The sequence below is a fragment of the Elephas maximus genome, chromosome 3, assembly GCF_024166365.1.
Source record: "Elephas maximus indicus isolate mEleMax1 chromosome 3, mEleMax1 primary haplotype, whole genome shotgun sequence".
Classification (NCBI taxonomy): domain Eukaryota; kingdom Metazoa; phylum Chordata; class Mammalia; order Proboscidea; family Elephantidae; genus Elephas; species Elephas maximus.
Genome location: NC_064821.1, coordinates 46,964,915 through 46,977,696, shown reverse-complemented (window position 1 = coordinate 46,977,696; position 12,782 = coordinate 46,964,915). Strand labels below are relative to the sequence as shown.

General features: G+C 52.5%; 1 protein-coding gene across 1 annotated transcript in view; it reads right to left on the bottom strand.

Moving 5' to 3' along the window:
• The window catches only part of CAMTA1 (calmodulin binding transcription activator 1), a 1,103,644-nt gene that overhangs the window by 107,647 nt on the left and 983,215 nt on the right, over positions 1–12,782 (bottom strand). The window lies entirely within an intron of this gene.

Here is a 12,782-nt window from a genome sequence, read left to right as displayed (position 1 = left end):
TCCTGATGTGGCTACCCCGAGACTTAGTGGGACTTTACTGAAGGGCAAGGTGAACCTCTGTGCTCAGTGCTTCTGAGTTGGCTACATGGAAAGAAGAAGGTGGAATTCAGACATGCTGGGAGCCTGTGGGAGACCATGCCGGCCTGGGGTTAGGGACCCTGAGTGGCTGCAGCCTGTTTCTGCACATGCCATGAACTCTTGGGAAGAACCTTGATTCCTCTTGACCTCAGTTTCTTCATCTGTAAAATGGGCACCCCTCACACCTGACCACACATCGTCATTTCCCAAGGGAAACTGGGATTCTGATGAGGCGGGCATAGGTGATCTGAGGCAGGTGGGGGCTCGAGCCTGGAATGAGACAACCCTTTCTGCTCTGGGAAGTCATGCCTAGGAGACTCTGGAGAGGAAATGGATATGGAGTCAGAAAGCAGAAGTACAGCAGGTCCCCTCACATCATGGCAGCCCCAGGAACCAGTGAGAACTGGCCACCTTGCTCCCCTTTGCTCTGTGGAGCAGTAACTTCTAGAAGGATGACAGGGGAAGTCCAGCTAGAGTTTTGGTCACCACGGTAACAGCACAGGCAGTACCTGCTGGCATCATCATTTAGCCTTTCTTGCATGGGAAGAGATTTCTTGCCTCTGTAGCCAGCAGGTGACAAGGACAAGTGGTGGTGTCGGTGACAAAGGCAATTACCCCCAGAGAGGGCTGTGGGAGCCTCTTCCCTCACCCCCCATCACTCTGGGCTCATCCAGTACTCCCACCTGGGTACTACCACCCAAGAAAGACCTATAAAGATGAAGACCATTCAATTTGTCCAAACCAGGTCACCTGGGAGACTGGAAGGGGTGTGGTCATCGTTTGTTTGGACAATGGTATAAACAGAGTCCCTCTCAGGCAACCCTGGATGCATGGTCAGGCTACTTATGAACCACGTGATGCTGGGCAAGAGAAGGAGGCAGCCATGTGCCTCTCTTGAATGAATGAAAGCTGCTAGGATTCCTCTGGAGTTGTTGACATTGGAAGGCTGTCTCCATGGCAACAATGTCAATAGGAAATGGCAGCCGTGTTGGTTTAATTTTCACTGTATTCTTGTTGACAGGAATAAAGACCTTACTTCTGATTTCTTGGTTCAACTGGATGAAATTTTCATTAGATTTAACTTCTCATATCTAGACACCTACATACTATTCAATTTCCTAATCTCACCACTCAAGTCACATTCTCCTATTGGTCCTTGGGACAAAATTTTCAGAAATCTCATTCTGAGGAGTGCAGAGGCTGAGTGGGGACAGAATAGGGTGTGTACTCATCAAGTGCATGTGGGGACGTGGGTGCTGTCCCCCTAATGGGCTTGTGATTCTTGGCTCTGATTGTCTTGTGACATGGGGCATGGATTCCAGTGTCAAATGTCTCCTGGACAACAGTGGAGGCAGAGGGTCTGGCAGGCAGCGAGGAGTTGAGGATGTAACATGGTGGTCTTCCTTCTAGGTGGGTTGGACAGCAGAGGCGAGGAGAAGGGAGAGGAGGGCAGGAAGGGGGCTTTGGAATCAGGTAATGACTGCCCACCACCTTGGGTAAACTTCAACCACACTGGGTAGTACTTGCTCTCATCCTTGGCTGTTGGCCTCCCAGGTAATCAACAAGAGATTCAGTGACAAAAGAAGTGGCCCTGGCTGAGTATTCCACACAGGGATGTGGTACTGCTGAGCCACTCGGAGGCTCTCAGAATCGTCTCCTGATTTGCTAAGTGGCATTGTGACTGCGGCCGGGAATTCTTCATATCAAAATAAAGCGTGAAGGTACTTGAAGTTCTGATTGTCTAGTGATGCCAGAAGCACCGTGTGCCTGGGAGAGAATCAGCTTCAACAGTGATCTCCAACAGAGGAGCCACCTGGGCTAGAGTCCGGCTCTCCCCACCTCCATCTAACTGCAGCCCATTCTCCCAGGCCCTGCTCAGGGACAGAGAAGGCAGAGAGGTGGCAGTAACCACACGTCTGTCCAGCAGAGGGCAAGGCAGGAGACCAAGTAGGCTTCCAGGCCATTTCCTTCTTGCCTATTGTGAGATCTTGGACTTAACTGCCTCCAGGTGCCTGGGGGTGGTGCCCCGAGGTGGTGCCCGCAGGAAGGCAGCCTCCATCTAAAGGGGTAGCTAGCTGCTTCTTGGCTCCTAACCGTGTGGTCCAGAGCCTCTGATTTTTAAAAAGAATCTGGAGATTTAAATATTGGCAACTAATTCTAAATTCGACAACCCCTTTCTCCCCAGTGCCGAGTAGGGGTCAGCACAAATGTCATACGTTGAATTATGTTCCGTAAAAAGATATGCCGAAGTCCTAAGCCCTGGTACCTGTGAATGTGACCTTGTTTGGAAATAAGGCCTTTGAAGATGGTATCAGGTAGGTTAACACGAGGCCATTGAGTAGCACGTGCAACCTAATCCAGAATAACCACGACCTCTGCCACCACTAGTTGCTGCAAGTTGACCCCAATTCATGGTGACCCCATGTGTGTCAGAGTAGAACTGTGCTCCATAGGGTTTTCAATGGCTGATTTTTTGGTTGTAGATCACCAGGCCTTTCTTCTGAGGTGCCTCTGGGTGGGTTTAAACCTCCAACCTTTAGGTTTGCAGCTGAACACACTAACCATTTACACCATCCAGGGACTCTAATTCAATGTAAGTAGTGAGCTTATCACAAAAGAAGAGACACAGAGGCAGGGAGACAGGAAGGGTGGCCATGTGATGATGCATCTGCAAGCCAGGGAATGCCTGGGGCGACCAGAAGCTGGGAGAGACAAGAAGGATCTTCCCCTACAGCCTCTGGAGGGAGCACAAGCAGAAGAGTAGCTAGGCATGGCAGGTTTGGCGGGTATCGCACCTGCCCTGGATGCGTGGTGCCACTGAGCAGTCTCTATTAACCCAGTACAGCCAGCGGCGTATCTGTGGAAAATGGTGCCTTTGGCAAGCACTGAAATTGCGTTCCTGTCCAAAATCTGACACACCTCTTTTAGATAACTTTAATGGAATATTATCTCAAAAATACAAATCAAGCTCGTGACTCTTAATTAACACATTCCTGTGCTTGAGGAAGGACCTTGGCCTCTACCAGACTGATAGAAAGTGCTCAGTGGCGCCCTGCACCCAGGGCCAGTGCAATATCCTATATACACCACAGATTATTGCAAGGTCCAGCCAACAAGTTGGTTTGGATTCCCATTCTCCAGAACTATGAGCCCATACACTTCTGTAATTTAAAGCCACCCAGTTGGTGGTATTTCACTGCAGCCACAGGGAAGTTACATGATTAGCTCCAGGGTGGCAGTTGGGCTGGGACATGAGCAGGGCCCCTGTATCCCCAGCACAGCACGGAGTACTGCTCAGTAGCCCTCCTGCAATGCTGGTTGACTTAATGAAAGATGCACTGATGGGGGGGGGGGATTCTGTAACAGCAGCGGATGCAGGCGCCAGGGCAACCCCAAGTGGCAAGCAGCCAGAGAGAGAAGGGAAATCAAAAGAAGTATTTCTCTTCCTTTCAGTTCTCCTTTTTGGAGGCCAAGACAGCAAAATAAGATTTAGCCTGAGGGAGAAACTCACATTTGTGAAAACAAACCTGGATCTTCCCAGCAGGAAAATGAGGCGAGCCTCACACTAAAATCAGCCTGGCCTCCCCCGTGTCTGCTCTCCTCTGTGCCAGGCCCGGAGATGCTTGAGAGGCCTCCTGGCAGGAGGGGGGCCAGGGGCTGCGGATCCCTAGGAGTCGAGGGACCGATCCACCTGCTTCCAGGGCCAGCGGTTCCCAACCAAAGGGAAAAGCAAAAGTCACAGGGAAATCCTCCCCAGGCTTTTCTGTATCAACTCTGCCTCCTTAAAGACTTCAAGTCCTGCAGACACAGGCAGGAGCAGAATCGAACCTTCTAGGCTTTCAGGATCGACCCACTGATGAGCACTTCTTCTCTTACAGACTGAGCCCCCTAACTCCTTCCCCCCATGGCTTGCTCACAAGTTCAAGTCAGCAAGTGGGTGTGGAGGCCCCACTACATGCTTCGTACTGATACCTCGGTTTCAACCAAAGAAAATTCTAGGGCAGTATTTCTTAACCTGGGGTTTATGGAAAGGCTGCAAGGGGCGCTGGAACCCCCAGAAATCTATATGCAATTCTTTTTGCATCTTCGTGCATGCTTGTGGTGCCACCCTCTGGGAAGGCACCTGGACCAGACTCAGTATTGACTCCAATGCCAGCCTCCTCCTACCAAATGGGAGCATCAGCTGGTTCTCAAGAAGGCCTGTACACCAAAAGATACCAGACCCCACTCCCCAGGACAGGGATCCTGGGCTGGCCTCTCAGGGGAACCTGTTTTAGGCTGGGGCTTCTCTAAGTATGACCCTGGGGGCCCTACCCTGAGAAGCGTACTCATTAAAATATCCAGGTTCCTAGGCCCATTCTAAGGAGCCCTGGTTAAGCACTTGGCTGCTAACTGAAAGTTTGGTTGTTGGAACTCATCCAGTGACTCCACGAGAGAAAGACCTGGTGACCTGCTTCCATAAAGATTACAGCCTAGAAAACCCTATGGGGGCAGTTCTACTCTGTCACATGGGGTTGCTATGAGTCAGAATAGACTTGACAGCACCTGACTTGACCTGACCTGAGACTCACTCTAGACCTGTGGAATCAGAATGTCTGGGGTGGGGCCTAGGAACCTGCCTTTTAGCACCCCTCCAAGTGATTCCAGTGGGAACCCCTGCTCTCGGCATTGAGCTATAGTCTCCTGTCAGGCTTTGCTGGCTGTGGTGGATTTGGGTAGACCGTGGCTACTCTGGCATTCTCTGGGTTCCCCCTGACTTTGGTCCCTGACTCCAAATCTGAGAATCTCCTCTCAGAGGCAGGGACACTGGGAAATGCTGCACAGTGACCATTTCTGGCTGGAAAGAACCTTCAGACCCTTTCTGACAACAGCTTGCACCCTGGCTGATCTTACTCCTTCACCTCTCCGTTCTGCCACACCTGCAGCTCGGTGGGGCACATCTTTTTCCACTTCCTGTGTCGACTATATCCTCTTCCAGATTTTGGCTGAGTCTTAGGAACACGTGTTCCTGGTCAGAGGCGAGCTCCCAGGCCCTTCTCCAGACAGGTGATGCCCGATCAGGGTAGACTGATTTGAAGAGGAAGTACCTGGGGAGCAGGGCTCCTTCTGTTCTTTCCAGCCCCATCCCAAGCCCCATCACTCCAGGATCACAACAGCAGACCTTAATAGCCTCCCCACCATGCCCCAGACACCAGTTCCACAGGTGGGGGTGGACAGTGGCCCCTCTCTGCGGGGCCCTCATTGCCAGGGTGGGGAGTTGGGCTCCTCACGGCCCGCATCTCAGAGCTGTTCTGCTGCTATTGGCCAGCAGGTGGCGCTAATCGACCAGAAACCGGGATTGGCGCAGGGCCGGGAGAGGAAAGCCTTTGTTGATTTTACTTCTTGATATTCTATAATCACCAGGATTACAATCTAAGCAAAAAAACAAAACAAATAAACACCGCTACCACCCGCCCCCCTTACTGGATCTTTGGTCTTTGTCTGAAAGATAGAAAACAAAAGATGCATTGAATATACAACTCAAGGCTTGGTAGCAACAGCAAGGGTCTCCAGGACAGGTGAGGGCGGGTGGGGGCTCTAGGGGTTGAGGGCTCTGTTGGCCTAACATGGTGGGGTGAGGAGCACCAACAGCAAGATTTCTGAGAGCCTGCAAGAGGCCAGAGCCTGCTAACCAGCCTACTGCATTCCAATTTCTTTGCCGCCCCACTCACTTCTCAGCGACGTGGAGATCCCTGTTTCCTAGCATCCTGGGCTCCCTCGTGTCCCTGGAAACCTTGTAGGGGGTTCCTGCAGAGGTCTGAGAGTTGCATGGAGGGTCAGAGAGTGCATGGTAAGGGGGCCGACTGAGTCCCTGGCTCCTGAAAACACCAACAGGAAGCAGGTACCCAAGGACCAAAGATGGTGGGGGAATTGAAACCCTGGTGGAGCAGTGGTTAAGAGTTACAGTTGCTAACCAAAAGGTTGGCAGTTTGAGGCCACCAGTTGGAAACTCTGTGGGGCAGTTCCAGTCTGTCCTATAGGGTCGCTATGAGTCAGGATCTACTCCACGGCAAAGGTTTTTTTTTTTTTGAAATCACAATAGCACACTCAAGTCCTACCCACAACGTGGCCTCCATTCTCCACACTGCACACAATCTCCCCGCTCACACTCAACAAGGTCTCTACTCCTGTACTCAACAGGGACTTTATCAGCCTATCCTCGACAAGTGCTCCATCCTCTCACACTCAACATATCCTTTACTGTCACACTCAACATGGCCTTCACCCCCCAGCACACACTCAATATGGCCTCCACTCCCTACATTAAACATGGCATTCATCCCTCACATTCAACACAATCTCCCCCGTCACAGCTCAGCATGGTCTCTACTTCTATACTCAACACGAACTTCATCAGCTTATACTCGACGAGGGCTCTATCCTCTCACATTCAACATGGTCTCTACCGCTTCATACTCAACATGGCCTCCACTCCCCAACTCAACACAATCTCGCCTTTCACTCAACATGGTCTCCACTCTCCATACTCAACACAGTCTCTCCCCTCACTTTCAACATGGCCTCCACTTCCACACTTAACATGGCCTCCACCCCTTCAACACACACTCAACATGGCCTCCACCCTCCACATTCAACACAATCTCCCTGTTCCATTCAACAAGGCCTCTACTCCCACACTCAACATGGCTTCCACTCTCCATATTCAACACAATCTCCTCCCTCACACTCAGCATGGTCTCTAATACTCAACATGGACTTCATCAGCTATACTTGACAAGGGCTCCATCTTCCCACATTCAACACGGTCTCTACCACTTCATATTCAATGTGGCTTCCGCTCCCCAACTCAACACAATCTCCCCTTTCAGTCAACATGATCTCCACTCTCCATACTCAACACAATCTCATCTCTCACATTCAACATGGCCTCCACTTCCATCCTTAACATGGCCTCCACTCCTTCAACACACACTCAGTGTGGCCTTCACCCGTCAGCTCAACACAACATCCCCTTTCTTATACTCAACATGGCCTCTACCCCCCATACTCAACATGGCCCCCACCCACACTCAACATGGCCTCTGCCCCCTCACTCAACATGGCCTCCACCTCTCACTCAACATGACAGTTATCACCTCATAATCAATATGACTTCTACCTCCTACACTCAACATGACCTCCATCCTACTCCTGTTCCACTTCCCCCGTTCAACATGGCCTTTGCCCCTCCACAGTCAACATGACTTCCATCACTTCATACTCAACCAGCCCTTTCAGACTCAAATGTGACACAGTCCCATCACTCCAGGGCCACCACCACGGGTTTGCTTTTGGCTCCCATGCCGTTTCTTCCCTCATGTTGTTTCACACAAACCTTCTTGGGAGCACCTCTCTGCTTCCTGCCCTTCTCCAAATTCCACGCATTCATCAAGGCCAAGGTAAGTCCTCTTTCTACGAGCACCCTCCCTTGATTTTCTGAATTTCTGAGTTATTGAAGGCAGGACCATCTATTTTGCCCTAATGCTGTCTGCTTTGGAATCATTAGCTGTTACGCCTGTCCTCTTTGGTTTGTCTTCCAGATTAGACCATGAACCTTGAGGAAAGTCTGGGCTTTCTCCCACTTTACCTCTTCCCAGGGCCCAGCCTAGGACCCTGCTCAGAGCAGAAGTTCTTAAAGCTTGTTCACTGTCCAGTTTGGGTGGGTGGAAGAGTCTATGAAGGACTGAGGGACAGCTGGGGTCCCTTTGGGGTCCCACCCTTAGCACAGAGCTGGGCACAGGCTAAGTGCTCAAGTGTTAGGTCTCAACCTCAACAAACAGAATGACTTTCTGGCTTTTGATAACTTCCCCTTATTGTGTGCTGCAGCAGTCCGGAACCTAAAGACTTTACATCCATAGTATCATTTAATGGCCTTAGTGACCATGGAGGCAGGTCCATTATCACCCCTTCATATGAAGGAGGGCAGCAAGGCTCAGAGAACTCTGAGGACTTGTGCAAGGTCACTGCCAGTATGAGGTTGAGCTGGACTCATACTCAGGTCCCTGCCTCCTGAGGCTGCTTTCAGAGAGGGTGTCAGGAGTGGGGGCGCTAGAGAACTAAGCACTCCTCTGCTGAGCTGGGCTGAACTCACACGTGTGTCCCCACATCCGTGTGCATGTGGGTGGGGAGGGCAGTGGTGTGTGTGCACATGTTAGCACAGGGATAAGCACAGAGGTGTGCATGGGCACATGTTGGGGAGCATATGTACAGTGCAGTTGCAGGTGTAGGTGCAGGACCTCGTGCTATGCTGGCTTCCCAGACAGCCAGCTTGCTTTGCCATCCAGCCCTGCTGAGGACCTGGGGATGACAACAGTGTGGCTCTAGGGAAGGTGGTCAGGGTGGAGCCACCCCGATCATCTCTGGGGTGCTCAGAGGCCTGCAGGAAGGCCCAGGCCTTGGTGGGCAGATGCAGGGCCATCTGCTCTCGGCCAGGGTGTCCAAGTGGAGCCCTTCATGGGGAGCTGGGACAAGATCGCAACTAGGGGAAGAGCTGTGAACATACTCTGAATGGTGGAATCTCACCGACTGCTCACATGCTCAGCCCCTCCTGGGCTGCTGAGGAGAGAATCACAGGGGCTTGGAGCCCCATGGACAGACAGGATAGGTTTCACAGGAACTGGCTGTACTTGGTTGGGGCCAGCTACACAGGCTCAAGGAGAGTTGAGGGTGGAAGTTTCCAGACATTGGGTTCAGAGCCACTGTGGTTCTAGGCAGCCAAAGATCAAGCTCCCAGCCACGCTGGCAGGAATGTGGTGCAGACTGGTTGGCAGGCCTTTCTACCCTGCTCAAAATCATCTCTCAGCAGTCAATGGAGAGGTGAGGATGCCACCTGCCCAGCCCTGAGCTCCCACTATGGGAGTTGCCTGGTGAAAAGCTGGTGCTCTTGGGCCAGCTGCATTGGAACAGACTCTGGAATTTCCAGGAGGAGGCATGCTGAGCTTTAGGTTATATTCACTTGTGTTCTATAGACTCCGAATCTCAGACTTGACCCCCGTCAATCATGTCCAGGCCTTCAGCTGAGACTAGCAAGGTGTGCATGATGAGCCAGAATGGGTGATTCACATGCAGAACCTTATTCCCCAGGTATGTTAGGATGGAGTTGCTCAGCAAAACAGTATACTTCCCAGACTCCCTTGCTGCTAGGGGCAACCATATAACAAAACTCTGGCCAATGGGATATGAGTGGAAGTGATGCATGAAACTTCTTGGTCATGGCCTTAAAAGAAAGAAGTATGCCCTCCACTTTCTCCTTCCCCATGACTGGAATGTAGTTGTGATGGCAGTTGCTGGAGCAGCCATTTTGGGCTACATTAAGAAAAAAAAAAAAAGACAACACTGTAAGAATGGCAGAGCAATCAACTGGGAGGAGTCTGGATTGCTAATCCCTGACACTGTGGACTTCCATACTGACCCTCAACTGCTATGTGAAAGAGAAATAAGCCCCTATTTTATTTGTTGTTGTTGTTAGCTGCTGTAGATTCGATTCTGACCCATGGTGACACCGTATGTGCAGAGTAGAACCACTCCACAGGGTTTTCAAGGCTCTGACCTTTTGGAAGTAGATCATCAGGCCTGTTTTCCAAGGCATCTCTGGGTGGGCTTGAACCTAGTAGTCAAACCCCTATTTGTGCCACCCAGGGACTCCTCCTGTTTTGTTTAAGCCACTGTTGTTTTGGTCTGTGTTACAGCAGCAGGACCCGTATTCTAACTATTAGAGATGGAATTATAAAAGACAGGAAGGATCTTTGGAAACACATTGGGAATTCCTATCAGACAACTTCATTTTTTTTCTGCCTTTGTTTTTCTATCTGGAGGAGTCATCCCTTGGATTGCAGGTTGAAAGGAAGAATCAAGGTGGGATTCTCTGAATCCATCTGGCTTAGACATGGGTTTTTGTGAGATTCCCAAGGCGTGAGAATCACGAGGTCCCCCCCCGCCCCCGTTCTGCAACAGGTGAGGCACAGGCCATGGATCTGAGATTCACTTCTCTACTGATAAGCACAACATTTTGATTAAATCACTGACAACTCTGCTGCAGGGCAGAGAAATTTGGAAACATCAGGAAATCAAACTGTGAAGTCTTTGAAAGAATGTGATTTATGTGAAAATGTGATGAAGCTAATGTGTTTGGCTCCAGCGTTTGGTGGCATGCCTGATTCTGGAAGCAGATCTGATACCTTCTTGGCACCCAGCACACCTCTGCTTTCCCCGAACACGGTTAGCGGCTGCCCTAAGTGGGTTCCAAGCCTGGTCGGAATCAAAAGCTTTTATTTGAGCTGAGCTTCCCGAGATGTGTTTCCCAGGCTGAGCGTCTTCAGCCAGCGCCCCGCACATTCGGGCCCACTCTGAGTAATTGTGCAAGGCTTCTCGCTTCCTCCCGAGACACCAGCGAACCAAGTGTTGTTAGATTTATGGGGAGTTTGTTGTAGTTTTACATAATTTTCTTGATGCACTGCAGGTTTTTGAGCGGCTCTCCAAGTCCCTCCAGCTAAGCATCAGAGCCCGGCTCAGGCCTTGGTTCCACGCCCTGGGGTTCCCAGAGCACAATGTCCCCACTGATCTGGGAGGTGGCATCCCTGTCTGAAAAAAAAAACTGTCTGAGGACAGGCAAATTTTTGCATGGAGATGGTGGGTTTTCTGGGCCACTGCTGAGGATCTGGGGTGTTGCAAGGAGGGAGGGGTAGCAAGGAGAGAAAAGGGAAGCAGGTCAAATAAAAGGAGGAGGAAGGTACAGGGAGAATGGTGATGGGATGGCTTATGGGGAAAGGGCTGTCAGTGCCTGTTGAGAAAGATGTTTGGGTGGGTGGGGGCTGGGGGGGCAGAGGGGCCCTGACCATGTTGGCCATCTTGAAAGGCATCTTTTCACTCAGGAGCATCCCTTTGGCTAATCTCTGGCTGACACAGTCCCCGGAGATTTTTCTGGGCCCAGTTGGGGCTGGGCTGCTCCCTGGCTGTGTGGATGCAAATGGAGTCTGAACTCCTAGGGGCAGCCCAAGAAGAAAGAGGTGACAGGCCCAGAAAGGTGAAGAAGAAAAGATCCTACTCCTAACTGGGTTGGCCTTGGAGGAGAGCCCCCAATCACCTCGCTTCGGGCCTGGACACTGGAGGCTTTTGCCAGTTCCTCAGGCTCCCATGGGAAATGGACTAGAGCTGGGCTAGCCACTTCCCATTTATCCATTCAACAAATGTCCACAGGGGCCTTCCATGTGCCTGGTGCCACGTTGGGCCCTGGGGGCAGCTGTGGCAGGGAGGACTCATGGGGTGTTCACTGTAGTGTTTCCTGATTTCTCAATACTCTGCAGAATCTGGAGGGGCTGATGTGACCCCCTCTAGTTAGGCACAGGAGGGAGACTCCTGTCTGAGGTCCAGTGTCGGGCGGGGGTTTGGAGAAGGCAAGCGTGCTGGGGTGTGAGTCCCCATCCAGCAATCGGGGGCCCAGGGAGAAGTGATGTCTGGGCCGAGAGCTGAAGGATCAGGGGAGTGAGCAGATGCGGACAGGGAGGGTGCAGGGGAGAGGCAGGGGAGGGTACAGAGGAGGGTGCAAGGGAGGGTCAGGAGAAGGTGCAGGAATGGGCAGGGGAGGGTGCAGGAGAAGGGCGGGGAGGGGCAAGGGAGAGTGCAGGGGAAGGGCAGGGGAGGGTGCAAGGATGAGCAGGCGAGGGGCAGGGAGGGGCAAGGGAGGGTGCAGGGGAGGGGGAGGGGAGGAGGAGGGGAAGGGCAGAGGAGGGGAAGGGCAGAGGAGGGGCAGGGAAGGCGGAGCGGGGGATTCGGGGGTGGCTAGCAGTCTCCTGTGAGGAACCAAAAAGGTTGAGCGTGGCTGGACGCAGAGTCGGAGGCTGCAGAGGTGTGGGGCCCCATGGTGGAGGCACTCTCTGCCGCACCAGGAGCTTTTACCCTCAGGGCATTGGGCACATGGTGAGCACTGCAGTTCAGAAAGTCCCACTGTAATAGCCTGAACTGGGGCAGGCCCCTGGGCCATCTGGTTCTAGGTTCTGGGTAGTGGCACTGAGGCCAAGCTGCCCAGAGCCACCCTCCAAGCAGCTGGCTCAGGAGGGCAGCACGTGCTGAGCTCAGTCCAGCCTGCCCAGGCTGCTGGCCTCCAGGGGCCTCCCTTTGCCCTCCTGACCCACCATCCAAGTGGAGCTGGAGGGGGGATCTTCAAATCTGAGCACTGGAGAGACCCCCAGGGCCAGCTGGTCACTGCAGGTGTCCCTGGCTTCAGCTTGGACACCCCAGTGGTGACACACTCCCTGCCTGCCCCCAGAGATGATGCTTTAGTTGCCCCCCTGTGTATAGTGCCCGTTGGCCTCCTCCCTCCAGCCCAGCTGCCAAGAGGTCCGTGGTTCCAAGTGACCGTGGCCGATCTCTGAGGTCCTGCATGATGACAGGTCTCTGCTCTAAGCCCGGAGAATCAGCGCTCCACGGCCGGGCCTGGGCCTGTGTCCAGCACTGATGCCCGGCTCTTCTCTGGCCCAGTAGACCATACTTGCTCTTCCTGAGCCCAGCTGCCCAGCGGGCAGAGGAGGCTACCTCGGCCCCTTGGCCACTTCCGGAGCTGAGGCCCACGGAAATGAGGCCCTGGTGTGCTTTCTGGACTCATTCTGTGTTTTGCATTCAGTGGTTTGCACCTGACAGATGCTTCTGAAAGCATCACTTTGCTGACA